The 16,569-nt window shown below is 35.7% G+C and overlaps 1 long non-coding RNA gene across 2 annotated transcripts in view; it reads right to left on the minus strand.

The window, feature by feature from the left end:
* Positions 1 to 16,569, minus strand: part of LOC109027659 (uncharacterized) — a 211,703-nt gene that overhangs the window by 129,450 nt on the left and 65,684 nt on the right. The window lies entirely within an intron of this gene.

The following is a 16,569-nucleotide window of genomic DNA, read 5'->3' on the forward strand; positions in this document are numbered from 1 at the left end:
AGATCTGGAACAAACCGAAACATCCACTTTCACCACTATTATTCAACATAGTACTGGAAGTTCTAGTTAGAGCAATCAGACAAGAAAAAGATATAAAGAACATCCAAATTGAAAAGAAGTAAGTCATCTTTGTTTGCAGATGATATGGTCTTATATCTGAAAAATACCTAAAGACCTTACTAAAAATCTATTAGAACCAATAAACAAATTCAGCAAAGTTGAGGGATACAAAATCAACATATAAAAATCAATAGTATTTACATATTACAACAGTGAACAATCTGAAAAGGAAATCAAGAAAGTAATCCCAGTTACAACAGCTACAAATAAAATAACATACCTAGAAATGAATTTAACTAAAGAATTTAAAGATATCTACAATGCACTCTATAAAACATTGATGCAAGACATTGAGGAGAACACAAAAAAATGAAAAGATACTCTACGCTCATGGATTGGAAGAATCAATATTGTTAAAATGTCTGCACTATTCAAAGTAATCTACAGATTCAGTGCAATCATTATTAAAATACCAATACATTCTTCACATTAATAGAAAAAAATCATTCCAAAATTCATGTGAAATCACAAAAGACCCAGAATAGCCAAAGTCATTCTGAGCAAAAAGAACAAAATGAGAGGAAGCACATTCTCTGGTTTTGAATTATTCTATAGAGCTATAGTAACCAATACAGCATGGTACTGGCATAAAAACAGACACATAGACCAAAGAAACAGAATAGATAAATCAGAAACAAATCCATACAGCTATGTTGAATTTATTTTTGACAAAGGTGCCAAGAACATACATTGGAGAAAGACAATCTCTTAAATAAATTGTGCTAGGGAAACTAGACGTCTATAGGCAGAAGAATGAAGCTAGAACCCTATTTTTCATCATCTACAAAAATCAAATCAAAATGTATTAAAGAGTTGAATCTAAGACCTAAGACTATTAAACTATCAAAAGAAAACATTGGGAAAACTCCACAAGACATTGGTCTGGGCAAAGGTTTCTTGAATAACACCTCAAAAACAGAGATAACCATAGCAAAAATGGGCAAATGGGATCACATCAAGTTAAAAAGCGTCTGCACAGAAAAAAAAATTAACAAAGTGAAGAGACAACCCACAGAATGGGAGAAAAATTTTCAAACTATCCATCTGTCAAGGAATTTATAACCAGAATATATAAGGAGCTCAAACAATTGGGAAAAAAATCTAATAATCCAATTTAAAAATGGGCAAAATATCCAAATAGTCATTTCTCAAAAGAAGACATATAAATGGCAAATAGGTATGTGAAAAGATGCTCAACATCACTGATCATCAAATAAATGCAAATCAAATATCATCTTATCCCACTTAAAATGGCTTTTATCCAAAATAAAGGCAATAATGAACGCTGGCAAGGATGTGAAGAAAAGGGAATCCTCAAACACCATTGGTGAGAATGTACATGAGTTTAGCCACTATAGAGAACAGTATGGTGGTTCTTCAAAAAACTAAATATAGAACTACTAAATGATCCAGCAGTTCCCCTTCTGAATATTTATCCAAAGAAAATGAAATCAGTGTGTTGAAGATATTTCTGTACTCCCATATGTATTGCTGCACTATTCACAATATTCAAATTTAGAAGCAACCTAAGTTTCCATCAACAGGCAAATGGACATAGAAAATGTGGTACACATACACAATGAAGTATAATGCAGCCTTAAAAAATAAGATCCTGTCATTTGCCAAGATATGGATGGAACATTATGTTAAATGAAACAAGCCAATCACCAAAAGACAAACTTCACATGTTCACACTTATTTTTGATAGTTGAAACTTAAAACAATTTAACTCATGGTAATAGAGTAAAATAATCGTTACCAGAGGTTGGGAAGGAAATGAGTACAAAAATATAGTTAGAATGAATAAGATCTAGTATTTGATAGCACAACATGATGACTATAGTCAACAATTTGTACATTTTTAAATATCATAAGAGTATAACTGGAATGTTTGTAACACAACAAAGTAATAAATGCTTGAGATGATGATACTCCATTTACCTTGATGTGATTATTACCCATTGTATTCCTTTATCAAAATGTCTCATATGCCCCATAAACATATATACCTACTATGCATTCCTAAAAAATAAAAATAGAAAATAGAAAACCATTGATAAGATACCTCATAAAAAATAAACCATAATAGGAATTATAAAATACTTAGATAAGAATGAAAATATCAAAGCAAGAGATAAAGCAGAATTGATATTTTGAGGAAAAATTTATAGCTTTAAAGTGCTTATTTTTTGAAAAAGATAAATGCTGAAAATTAATGATGTAATTGTCATGTTAAAAAAAATAGAATGAATGTATCAATGCCAATCAATGAACAGAAAACAGATATAATAGGAAATATAAATAAATCAGAAGTTGGTTACATTGAAATAAAAAATATAAACCTCTGATAACTTAATCAAAAAGATGAAATCTCAATGAAAAATTTTAAAAATGAAAATGTAGGTATATCACAAACATAACAGGGATTTTTAAAATATGAAAGCAAAATAAAATACATAAAAACAATAAATTTCAATTTAGATAAAGAAAATTTCTAAAAATAAAACCATACCAAACTTACTCAAGACACAAACTGAGAGCCTGTATTAATCTTGTGTATACTGAAGAGAATGAATTGGGGGTTGAAAATCTTCCTAAAAAGAAAATATCACACTAAGATTGTTTAGTTGATTTACAAGGAGCAGCCATTCTATTGTATTGCAATTCTAGAATATGGAAAAAGAGGGGCTATTTCTCAACTCATTCTATAAGATCTGTATTCCCCTAGTATCAAAACCACACAAACACAATAGAGAAGATAATTGTGGGTGAGTCTCACTCACAAAAAGATTTAAGTTTTTGTTAAAAATACTACAAAACTAAATTTAACAAGCTAAAAAAAATACAAGCACATATAACCAAGTTGGGGTTTATCACAAACTTGCAAGGCAGTTTAAATCAGAAAATCAATAAATGCCATTAAGCAAATAAACAGAATAAATTTTGAAATGTTTTATTCTATATGAAGAATAATAATTTATAAAATTTAACCTACCCTCATGATGATACCTCTTACCAAACAGTAGCAAGAAAGGACTTCCTTAGTCTTATAATGTATGTCTACCAAAAATGAGACATCTTTCAGTATGGAGAAGCATTAGAAGAGTTCCCTTTAGAATTAATACAAGTGTATTTCATATTACAATTTTTACTCAACATTCTCCTTTAAGTTTAGTTAGCATGTAATTCAAGAAAATGCAAATAAATGGGTAAGAATTAGAAAGGAAAAAATTCAAAATTATCATAATTTTCAAGTGATATCGGTTGCTTTCAAAATCTCAGATTATCCAATGATATGGTTTGGCGATGTCCCCACCCAAATTTCTTCTTGAATTGTAGCTCCCATAATCCCCACATGTCATGGGAGAGACCTGGTGGGAGGTAATTGAATAAAGGGGGCTTGTTTCCCCATGCTGTTGTTGTGATAGCGAAACAGTCTCATGAGATCTCATGGTTTTATAAAGGGCAGTTCCCCTGCACACACTCTCTTGCCTGCCACCATGTAAGATGTGGTTGCTTCCTCTTTGCCTTCTGCCATGATTGTGAGGTCTCCCAAGCCATGTGGAACTGTAAGTCCATTAAATTTCTTTTTCTTTATAAATTACCCAGTCTCAGATATTTCTTCATAGCAGTATGAAAATGTACTAATACAGCAAATTGGTACTGGTAGAATGGGGTACTGTTATTAAGATAACAGAAAATGTGGAACAGGCAGAGGTTGGAACAGTTTGGAAGGCTCAGAAGAAGACAGGGAGACGTGGGAAAGTTTGAAGCTTCCTAGAGACTTGTTGAATGGTTTTGACCAAAATGCTGGTAGTGATATGGCCGATGAATTCCAGGCTGAGGTGGTCTCAGATGGACATAAGGAACTTACTGGGAACTGGGACAAACGTGATTCTTCTCACGCTTTAGCAAAGAAACTGGTGGCATTTTTCTCCCTGTCTTAGAGATCTGTAGAATTTTGAACTTGAGAGGGATGATTTAGGGTATCTGGTGGAAGAAATTTCTAAGCAGCAAAGCATGCAAGAGGTGACTTTGGTGCTCTTAAAAGCAACTATTAATTGCCAAGGCACTGGGGTAAATGCCTCTAAGGCATGTCAGAGGTCTTCACAGCATCTCCTCCCATCACAGGTCTGTAGGCCTAGGAGGAAAATATGGTTTCATGGGCCAGGCCCAGGGCCTTGCTGGTTTGTATAGTCTCAAGACTTGGTGCCCTGTGTCCCACCCATGCCTTAAGGGGACCAATGTACAGCTCAGGCTGTTACTTCACAGGGTGCAGGCCCCAAGCCTTGGTGGCTTACACGTCATGTTGGCCCTGTGGGTACACAGAAATCAAGAACTTAGGTTTCGGAACCTCCTCCAAGATTTCAGAGGATGTATAGAAATGGCCGGATGTCCAGGCAGAGGTGTGTTGCACAGGAGGAACCCTCAGGGAGAACCTCTGCTAGGACAGTGCAGAAAGGAAATGTGGGGTGGGAGCCCCCACACCGAGTCCCCACTGGTGCACTGCTTGGTGAAGCTGTGAGAAGAGGGTCACCATTCTCCAGACCTCACAATGGTAGATTCACCAACAGCTTGCACCATGCACGCACCTGGAAAAGCTGCAGACACTCAATGCCAGCTCGTGAAACCAGCCAGGAGTGGGGTTATAACCTGCAAAGCCACAAGGGTGGAGCTTCCCAAGGCTGTGGGACCCCACCTCTTACATCAGTGTGACCTGGATGTGAGACATGGAGTCAAAGGAGATCATTTTGGAGCTTTAAGATTTTACTGCCCAGATGGATTTTGGACTTGCATGGAGCCTGTTGCCCCTTTGGTTTGGCTAATTTCTTCCATTTGTAACAGGTCTATTTACCCAATACCTGTACCCTCATTGTATCCAGGAAGTAACTAACTTGTTTCGATTTTATAGGCTTTGGACTTGGACTTTGGAGTTAATGCTCAAATGAGTTAAGACTTTGGGGGACTGTTGGAAGGGCATAATTGTATTTTGAATTGTGAGGACATGAGATTTGGGAGGGGCAAGGGTTGTAATGATATGGTTTGGCTGTGTCTCCAACCAAATCTCATCTTGAATTGTAGCTTTCATAATCCCCAGGTGTCATAGGAGAGACCCAGTGGGAGGTAATTGAATCATTGGGTTGGGTTATCCTCTGCCATTCTATGATAGTAAATAAGTCTCATGAGATCTATTGGTTTTATAAAAAGAAGTTTCTCTGCATATACTCTCTTGCCTGCTGCCTTGTAAGACATGTCTTTCTCCTCCTTTGCCTTCCTCCATGATTGTGAGGCCTCCTTAGCCATGTGGAACTCTGAGTCCATTAAACCTCTTTTTCTTTATAAATTACCCAGTCTCAGGTGTTTCTTCATTGCAGTATGAAAATGGACTAATACATCCAAAGACAAATAATCAGAAATCATAAGGGTGTTTAGCAAGAGAGCTAGCTGTAAGATCAATAGGCAAAAATCAATATATGTCCTCAGTAGGAAATACAATTTTAAAAGGTGACATTTTCATAGCAGCAATGAAAACTATATAAAACCTGAGAATAAATCTAATAAAATGTAGACAGTACCTATATGCAGAAAATTATAAAAATCTTCTAAAGAAATGTAAAAAAAAAAAGAACTTGGAGACAGACATGAGTTTTGGGATAAGAAGACTTAAAACTGTAAGGACATTAATGCTTGCCAAATCTAGAGTGGAGTCAAGTGGAACTTGACAGGCTAATAATAAAGTTTATGTGAAAGAGCAAAGGATCAAGAATAACCAAGACATTCTGAAACAAAAGAAGAAAATAAGTAAATTACCCTGCAGATATTTAGATATATTATTTTAAAACTACAAAGTAGGACGCTGAGCGAGTCAGAGAAAGAAAACTTTACCAATGAAATGAAATTAAATACAAGACAGACCCAATATTTATGAAACATTCATATATGACAAATACATATTGCAGGTCAGTAGAGAAAGGGACTCATCAGTAAATGGTAGTATGATTGTCATTATCCAGAAAGGAAAATATTTTTTAAAAATCTAGGTAGGTAAGAAATTTAATGTGAAAAACAGCATTAAGTTGAAAATATAGGAGAATATCTTTCTGACCTTTGGTTAAGGAAGGCTTTTTACATAAAATACAAAAATCACTAATCAAAAGAATATGATAAACTTAACTACATTAAAATTAAGAACATATGTTCAGCAAAAGATATGTCAGTGAAAGAAAGATTGTAAAAAACCAGCCATAAACCAAGGGAAAATATTTGTAACATACATTATTAACAAAGAGTTCAAATTAAGTATTTGTAAAGAATTCCCACAAATTAATAATAAAAACAAATAAGTTAATAGATAAACTGACACAAATATATATTTCATGGATAAGGAATTGCTAGATATACAAGATGCTTCCTCTCATTTGCAATCAGAGAAATGAATATTAAGACAAGAATGAGAAACTTTGTATCTGAGAGATAGGCAAAAATTAAGAAGTCTGACTACATCTAGTGTTGGAGTGAGTAATTTACATACATTGCTTTTGAAAGCATAAATTTGTACAACTGCATTGGTAAACTGTGTATCATTATGTCCCAAAGTTGAGCATTGTATATACCATAACTCAGAAATTCCACTCCTAGGTATATATCCTAGAAAAACTATTCAAATGACTGCAAGATATGTAAAATGTGTATACCAGTACTCTTTATATTATCAGAAAACTGAAAGTCACCCAGAGTCTAACAGGAAATAGATGAAAAATTGTGGTGCTGTCACATATTTGAATATTGTATGACAGTGAAAATGAAAAAAAATTCTACTGTGTGCGGTAACATATATAAACCGCAGAAGCCTATGTTGAATAAAAATCATCAAGACCCAGAAGACTACATACAATATAATGCTGAAATCAACCCAATAGTCCCATAGATAGTTGTTTGGGTAAACATAGAAATTGACTCTTATGGTTTTAAAGCTTGAACCTTACATCTGTTCGATCTGAGTTCCTTCCTCAGTAAATGACCTTCAAGCCTCTCAAAGTACCAAAGAACTGAAACTCACCAGAGCACCACATCCAGACAATGAGATGCCAGATCCTTCCTTCATTATGATTGCTTGCTTGCCCTTCCTAGTTCTTGTTTCTTGCATATTGTTGCATTTGTTCCCTACTATATAAACCCGTAGTTTTAGTCAGTCAGGCAGATGGATTTGAGACTGAGCTCCCATCTCGTCAGCGGCAGCATCCAATTAAAGCGTTCTTCCTTGTCAATAATTGGCATCTCAGTGAATGGCTTTCTGTGTGGCAAGCGACAGGACCTAAACTGAACCTCTGCTTTTTCAGTAACAATATTATGTGTGTAGAAATGTAAAACAAGCTCAACTAAATATACAGCTACTTTAGGCATACATGCATTTGTGATAACAATACTATTTAAAGAGGATGAAGAGGCTGGGCATGGTGGCCCATGTTTATAATCCCAGCACTTTGGGGGACCAAGGCAGGAGGATTGCTTGAGGCCAAGAGTGGAGCCCAGCCTGGGCAATAGTGTGAGATCCTGTTTCTACATTTTGTTTTTTAATTAGCTGGTTGTGGTGGTGTGTGCCTGTAGTCCCAGCTACTCCAGAGGCTGAGGCTGGAGGATCACTTGAGTCCAGGAGTTGGGGGTTAAAGTGAGCTATGGTCATGTTTCTGCAGTTTGGCTTAGGTGACAGAGCAAGACCCTGTCTGTAAAAAAAAAATAAGTCAAAAGGAAGAAGAAACAAAAAATTCACAGGGAATGTGGGGAAAGTGCAGAGACTGTGAAAGAGATCCACAACGTGTAGATACAATTTTAAAGCCCTCCTTGGTATTTTTCTAAATTAAGAAGTATTATCCAGTAAAAAATGCTTTTTAATCAAGCAATATTCTTTTATAATATATTCCTCTCGTGCACTCCAATGTCCTCTTCTCGCTCCTCTTCTGGCTACAGTTGCACCAGGAAGCTGAGGCAGAGACAAGGTGAACATAACTGTAAACGGTAAAAAAAGAATAAAAAAAGAAACAAATACTTCAAAGAGAGTTAGCAAATAAACCATCCCACATTTGGTTGACTTTTGGTGAATCATCCTAGAACTAGGGAAGATCAAAAGCAGAGATTACAGTCTGGAGGCTATTGCAATGTTCCAGGTAAGAGATGATGGTGGCCTGGAGTAGAATAAAATGGTAAATGTGGAGGAAAATGAAAAGATTCAAGAGGTATTTTGTAATTGTTGTCATGTCTGTCCTTAGAGTCACAGCAGTTGCAGTAATAATAGTAGAAACATTTTAAGCATAGTGATCATCCAATCCAACTGACAGTGTCTCCGGTTGCCAACAAAGAGGTGAACGGGCACTGGCATCACTCCATCCCAGGGTAATTACATTATTTGGTCAACAGCTACTGTACTCATCTCCTCAAAGGTGTTGTGATCTCAAAGCTTATTCTATATGTTTTCTTTATTTCATTTAACTGACTTTGCTGACCCTTGATCCAGTTCTTATTTCTCCACTGAATTCTGAAACTCCTGAATCTTCTCCTTTGCAGTCAGCCAACTCTCTTAATCCTCTACTATTGTTCAGAATGTTCCCTTTATTTTAACAGCTTTATTAAGGTGTAATTGTTATGCACAAAAAGCTGCACATAATTAATATATAAAATTTGATAGGTTTTAACATGGGGTGTTTTTCCATTTATTTGGTTTTCTTTAATTTCTTTCAGCATTTTTTTGTAGTTTTCAATGTACAGGTCTTTCACTTCTTCGTTTAAGTTTATGCCTAAGTATTTTATTATTCTTGATGCTATCATAAATGGAATTATAAACCAAAAGTAAAAATTTAAGCCCCCCAACTGACTGAATGGACCCTTTCTCTTGGCCAAGAAGATTCCAAAAAAAATATGAAAAACTAGTTCAGGCCATGATGGGAAGGGGGTTCAGTTATGCCTCATTATACTCTCCTTCCTTTGGAATTCAGGCACAAATGACCAGCATTAACATTAAAACAGAGATCTTTACACTGACAAACTGATTATTTGTAGCAATATGATACCAAATTCAATCCGATCCTAGCAGAGCATCACATGACAAATAGCAGGCCCTAAAGGAAATTGAGTATTTAATCTCAAAATATACTTATTTGACATATGTTGAAGCGGCCTGGCAAAGCTCTCTCGTGGGGGAAATTTACATTTTGTGGAGAATTGCCTTCCCCTTCCAGGTCTCTTTCTGAGCCTGAGGAGATTAGTTGAGAATCTACCACCCTTAAAAGGACTGAATTAGAAAATATTTGCCATCTATTGCCTCTAAGGGTGGCTGCCTTTGAGACTTCATCTACATAATAAGAACCTTCATCTCCACAACCACTCATCTTAACCCAGACACTCCTTTCTATTGATTCCAGGTCTTTAAATAATGACTCTTTCAACCAATTGCCAATCAGAAAATCTTTGAATCTGCCTATAACCTGGAAGTCCCTGTTTTGAGTTGTTCCACATTTCTGAACCAAAAAAATGTATATCCTACAGGTATTGATTGATGTCTTATGTCTCCATGAAACATATACATTAACCTGTAACCCAACCACCTTGGGCACATGTTTTCAGGACCTCTTGAGACTATGTCTTGGGCCTTGTTCACTCATATTTGGCTCAGAATAAATCTCTTTAGGTATTTTACAGAGTTTGGCTTTTTCATCAATATAATCATTTTCTTCATTTCCTTTTCAGAGAGTTTAATGTTGGTATATACAAATGCAAATAATTTTTGTATGTTGTTTTTATTTCCTGTAACTCTTATACATTTAACTTGAACACCATCCAAATTATTGGTGTATAATTGTTAATTGGAGTCTCTTGTGATCCTTTTTATTTTTACTTTTATTTATTTTTATTTTTATTTTTTTAATTTTTAATTTTTTATTTTTTTATTATTATTATACTTTAAGTTTTAGGGTACATGTGCACAATGTGCAGGTTAGTTACATATGTATACATGTGCCATGCTGGTGTGCTGCACCCATTAACTCGTCATTTAGCTTAGGTATATCTCCTAATGCTATCCCTCCCCTCTCCCCCCACCCCACAACAGTCCCCAGAGTGTGATGTTCCCCTTCCTGTGTCCATGTGTTCTCATTTTTCAATTCCCATCTACGAGTGAGAACATGAGGTGTTTAGTTTTTTGTCCTTGTGATAGTTTACTGAGAATGATGATTTCCAATTTCATCCATGTCCCTACAAAAGACATGAACTCATCATTTTTTATGGCTGCATAGTATTCCATGGTGTATATGTGCCACATTTTCTTAATCCAGTCTATCATTGTTGGACATTTGGGTTGGTTCCAAGTCTTTGCTATTGTGAATAGTGCCGCAATAAACATACATGTGCATATGTCTTTATAGCAGCATGATTTATAGTCCTTTGGGTATATACCCAGTAATGGGATGGCTGGGTCAAATGGTATTTCTAGTTCTAGATCCCTGAGGAATCGCCACACTGACTTCCACAATGGTTGAACTAGTTTACAGTCCTACCAACAGTGTAAAAGTGTTCCTATTTCTCCACATCCTCTCTAGCACCTGTTGTTTCCTGACTTTGTAATGATTGCCATTCTAACTGGTGTGAGATGGTATCTCACTGTGGTTTTGATTTGCATTTCTCTGATGGCCAGTGATGATGAGCATTTTTTCATGTGTCTTTTGGCTGCAAAAATGTCTTCTTTTGAGAAGTGTCTGTTCATATCCTTTGCCCACTTTTTGATGGGTTTTTTGTTTTTTTCTTGCAAATTTGTTTGAGTTCATTGCAGATTCTGGATATTAGCCCTTTGTCACGTGAGTAGGTTGCAAAAATTTTCTCCCATTTTGTAGGTTGCCTGTTCACTCTGATGGTAGTTTCTTTTGCTGTGCAGAAGCTCTTTAGTTTAATTAGATCCCATTTGTCAATTTTGGCTTTTGTTGCCATTGCTTTTGGTGTTTTAAACATGAAGTCCTTGCCCATGCCTATGTCCTGAATGGTAATGCCTAGGTTTTCTTCTAGGGTTTTTATGGTTTTAGGTCTAACATTTAAGTCTTTGATCCATCTTGAATTAATTTTTGTATAAGGTGTAAGGAAGGGATCCAGTTTCAGCTTTCTACATATGGCTAGCCAGTTTTCCCAGCACTATTTATTAAATAGGGAATCCTTTCCCCATTTCTTGTTTTTCTCAGGTTTGTCAAAGATCAGATAGTTGTAGATATGCGGCGTTATTTCTGAGGGCTCTGTTCTGTTCCATTGATCTATATCTCTGTTTTGGTACCAGTACCATGCTGTTTTGGTTACTGTCACCTTGTAGTATAGTTTGATGTCAGGTAGTGTGATGCCTCCAGCTTTGTTCTTTTGGCTTAAGATTGACTTGGCGATGCGGGCTCTTTTTTGGTTCCATATGAACTTTAAAGTAGTTTTTTCTAATTCTGTGAAGAAAGTCATTGGTAGCTTGATGGGGATGGCATTGAATCTACAAATTACCTTGGGCAGTATGGCCATTTTCATGATATTGATTCTTCCTACCCATAAGAATGGAATATTCTTCCATTTATTTGTATCCTCTTCTATTTCATTAAGCAGTGGTTTGTAGTTCTCCTTGAAGAGGTCCTTCACGTCCCTTGTAAGCTGGATTCCTAAGTATTTTATTCTCTTTGAAACAATTGTGAATGGGAGTTCACTCATGATTTGGCTCTCTGTTTGTCTGTTATTGGTGTATAAGAATGCTTGTGATTTTTGTACATTGATTTTGTATCCTGAGACTTTGCTGAAGTTGTTTATCAGCTTAAGGAGATTTTGGGCTGAGACGATGGGGTTTTCTAGATATACAATCATGTCATCTGCAAACAGGGACAATTTGACTTCCTCTTTTCCTAATTGAATACCCTTTATTTCCTTCTCCTGCCTAATTGCCCTGGCCAGAACTTCCAACGCTTTGTTGAATAGGAGTGGTGAGAGAGGGCATCCCTGTCTTGTGCCAGTTTTCAAAGGGAATGCTTCCAGTTTTTGCCCATTCAGTATGATATTGGCTGTGGGTTTGTCATACATAGCTCTTATTATTTTGAGATACGTCCCATCAATACCTAATTTATTGAGAGTTTTTAGCATGAAGGGTTGTTGAATTTTGTCAAAGGCCTTTTCTGCAATTATTGAGATAATCATGTGGTTTTTGTCTTTGGTTCTGTTTATATGCTGGATTACATTTATTGATTTGTGTATATTGAACCAGCCTTGCATCCCAGGGATGAAGACCACTTGATCATGGTGGATAAGCTTTTTGATGTGCTGCTGGATTCGGTTTGCCAGTATTTTATTGAGGATTTTTGCATCAGTGTTCATCAAGGATATTGGTCTAAAATTCTCTTTTTTGGTTGTGTCTCTGCCCGGCTTTGGTATCAGGATGATGCTGGCCTCATAAAATGAGTTAGGGAGGATTCCCTCTTTTTGTATTGATTGGAATAGTTTCAGAAGGAATGGTACCAGTTCCTCCTTGTACCTCTCATAGAATTCGGCTGTGAATCCATCTGTTCCTGGACTCTTTTTGGTTGGTAAGCTATTGATTATTGCCACAATTTCAGATCCTGTTATTGGTCTATTCAGAGATGCAACTTCTTCCTCGTTTAGTCTTGGGAGAGTGTATGTGTCGAGGAATTTATCCATTTCTTCTAGATTTTCTAGTTTATTTGCATAGAGATGTTTGTAGTATTCTCTGATGGTAGTTTGTATTTCTGTGGGATCGGTGGTGATATCCCCTTTATCATTTTTTATTGTGTCTATTTGATTCTTCTCTCTTTTTTTCATTATTAGTCTTGCTAGCGGTCTATCAATTTTGTTGATCCTTTCAAAAAACCAGCTCCTGGATTCATTAATTTTTTGAAGGGTTTTTTTTGTCTCTATTTCCTTCAGTTCTGCCCTGATTTTAGTTATTTCTTGCCTTCTGCTAGCTTTTGAATGTGTTTGCTCTTGCTTTTCTAGTTCTTTTAATTGTGATGCTAGGGTGTCAATTTTGGATCTTTCCACTTAAAGTATATTTTGTTTTATTTAAGTATAAGACATAGGTCCTCAAAACATGTGCCCAACGTGATTGGGTTACAGCTTAATTTTATGTGTTTCATGGAGACATAAGACATCAATCAATACATGTAGGGTATACATTGGTTTGGTTCAGAAAGGTGGAACAACTCAAAACAGGGACTTCCAGGTCATAGGTGGATTCAGAGATTTTCTGATTGGAAATTGGTTGATGGAGTCATTATTTAAAGACCTGAAAACAATAGAAAGGAGCGTCTGAGTTAAGATGAATGGTTGTGCAGATGAAGGTTCTTATTATGTAGATGAAGTCTCAAAGGCAGCCACCCTTAGAGGCAATAGATAATCTCTTTTGTTAATCATTTATATGGAATATCTTTTTTCAACCTTCCCCTTTGAAGCCTATGTGTGTCGTTAAATCTAAAGTGTGTCTATTATAGACTGCATATAGTTGGGTCTTTTTTTTTTAAAATCCATTTGGCTTCAGTTACTATATCTTTCAACTACACAGCTGAATCTACTTACATTTAAAGTAATTATTAATACAGAAGGATTCACTATTGCCATCTTGTTAAATTTTTAAGTGTCCTGTAGTTCTTTCATTTTTCTTTTCTTCTCTTGCTGTCTTCTTTTGTGTTTCATTGGTGATTTTTTAGTGATAGCCTTTGATTCCTTTCCCTATTTTCCTCCCTCCCTCCCTCCCTCCCTCCCTTCCTTCCTTCCTTCCTTCCTTTCCTTCCTTTCTTTCTTTCCTTTCTTTTTTTTTTTTTTTAGATAGAGTCACACTCTGTTGCCCAGGCTGGAGTGCAGTGACACCATCTCAGTCTCAGCTCACTGCAACCTCCGCCTCCCAGGTTCAAGTGATTCTCCTGCCCCAGCCTCCTAAGTAGCTAGGATTACAGGCTCATGTCACCCTACCTGGTTAATTATTTTGTTTATTTTCTATAGATATTTTCTTTGTGGTTACCATGAAGCTTACATAAAACATCTTATAGGTATAACAGTCTAAGCTCATTAGAAACATAACTATTAGGTTTGTGCAAATGTAATTGCAGTTTTTGCATTGTTGAAATTTGCCATTTGATATTGGAATACATTTTTAAGTAAATGTGGTTATGTTATACGTTGTTTTAATGTGCATTTTTTGCTTTTCTTTTTTGTTAATGAGTTATTATTTGCTGTTTATTTTATATTTAATTTAGACCATGGAAATGATGTTAGACAAAAAGCAAATTTGAGCAATTTTCTTATTCAAGTTCAAAATGGTCCTTAAAGCAGCAGAGACAACACGCAACATCAACAACACATTTGGCCCAGGAGCTGCTAAGAAATGTACAATGAAGTGGTGGTTCAAGAAGTTTTGCAAAGGACATGACAGCCTTGAAGATGAGAGCATAGTGGCTGGCCATTGGAAGTTGCCAATGACCAACAGAAAGCAATCATCAAAGCTGATCCTCTTACAACTACACAAGAAGTTGCTGAAGAACTCAATATCGACCATTCTATGGTTGTTCAGCATTTGAAGCAAATTGGAAAGGTGAAAAAGCTCAAGAAGTGGGTGCCTCATGAGCTGAACGAAAATGATAAAAATTGTCGTATTGAAGTGTCATCTTCTCTTATTCTATGCAACAACAAGGCACCATTTCTTGGTTGGATTATGATGTGCGATGAAAAGTGGATTTTATACAACCAGCAGTGAGCAGCTCAGTGGTTGAATCAAGAAGAAGCTCCAAAGCACTTCTTAAAGCCAAACTTGCACCAAAAAAAGGTTATGGTCACTGGTTGCTGGTCTGCTGCTAGTCTGATGCACTACAAGTTTCTGAACCCTGTCAAAACCATTACATCTGAGAAATATGCTCAGCAAATCAATGAGATGCACCAAAAACTGCAATGCTTGCAGCCAGCGTTGGTCAACAGAAAGGGCCCAATTCTCCTCCATGACAATGCCTGACCACACATTGCATAGCCAACATTTCAAAAGTTGAAAGAATTGGGCTATGAAATTTTGCCCCATCCGCCATGTTCACCTGACCTCTTGTCAACCAACTACCACTTCTTCAAGCATCTCTACAACATTTTGCAGGGAAAACATTTCCACAATGAGCATGATGCAGAAAATGGTTTCCAAGAGTTCATCAAATCCCAAAGCATGGAATTTTATGCTACGGGAATAAACAAACTTATTTGTCATTGGCAAAAATGTGTTGATTGTAATGGTTCCTATTTTGATTAATAAAGATGTGTTTGAGCCTAGTTATAAGACTTAAAATCCATGGTCCAAAACCACAATTACTTTTGAACCAACCTAATATAATAGAATACAAAAGACCTACACTTTAGCAACCCCCTACACTTTATGTTATAAATGAAACAATTTACATCTTTTTTATGTATATCTGCTAACAAATTTTGTATTTATAGTTATTCTTAATACTTTTGTCTTTTGCTTTTATACTAAAATTAAAAGCAATTTACATACCAACATTATATCATGATATTCTGTATTTGTCTCTATATTTACATTTACCATAAGTTTTACATTTTCTTATATTTCTGTGTTGCTATTTAGCATCCTTTCATTTCAACTTGAAAAATTCCCTTTCGTATTTCTCATAAGACAGTGATAGTAGTGAGGAACTCTCAGGTTTGTTTGCCTCAAAAAGTCTTTATCTTTTTCTCATTTTGGAAGGATAGTTTTGCTTAATATGGTATTCTGGTTGATAGATTTTTGTTTGTTTTTTCTTTTAGCAACTTGAATATATCATCTTACTCTCTCCTGGCCTGCAAGGCTTCTGTTGGTAAATCCACTAGTCTTGAGGGTGTTTCCATTGTACATGGCAAGTCACTTTTCTTTTTTTCCCTTCGTAATTCTCCTTGTCTTTGAATTTTGATAATTTGATTCCTATGTGTCTCTGTGTACACTTCTTTGGGTTCACTATTTTTTGCATTATTTGGGCTTCATGAATCTGGTTGTCCATTTACATTTTCAGATTTTGGAAGTTTTCAGTCATTATTTCTTTTTTTGTTTGTTTGTTTTTGTTTTGTTTTGTTTTTATTTCCCAGATCTCTTACTAAAACATGTCATTTTTTAAAAAATCAATTTTGTTCTTCTTTCTGTCTCTCTTCTCCTTCTGAGTCCCCCATAATGCATATTGCTTCTTTTTATAGTCTCTTATAAGTCCCTTAGGCTTTCTTTACTCTTTTGCATTTCATTTTCTATTTTTGATTCGCTGACAGATAATTTTACATGATTTGTCTTTGGGTTTGCTATTCTTTTATTTCCTGAAGTATGCTTTTGAAGCTATTTAATTTTTCAATTCAGTTTTTGCAGTCTTTAGCTCTTGAATTTCTGTTTGGTTTTCTATTTGTGGTTTTTATCTCCTTGTT

Source organism: Gorilla gorilla, chromosome 1, assembly GCF_029281585.2.
Source record: "Gorilla gorilla gorilla isolate KB3781 chromosome 1, NHGRI_mGorGor1-v2.1_pri, whole genome shotgun sequence".
Taxonomy (NCBI): domain Eukaryota; kingdom Metazoa; phylum Chordata; class Mammalia; order Primates; family Hominidae; genus Gorilla; species Gorilla gorilla.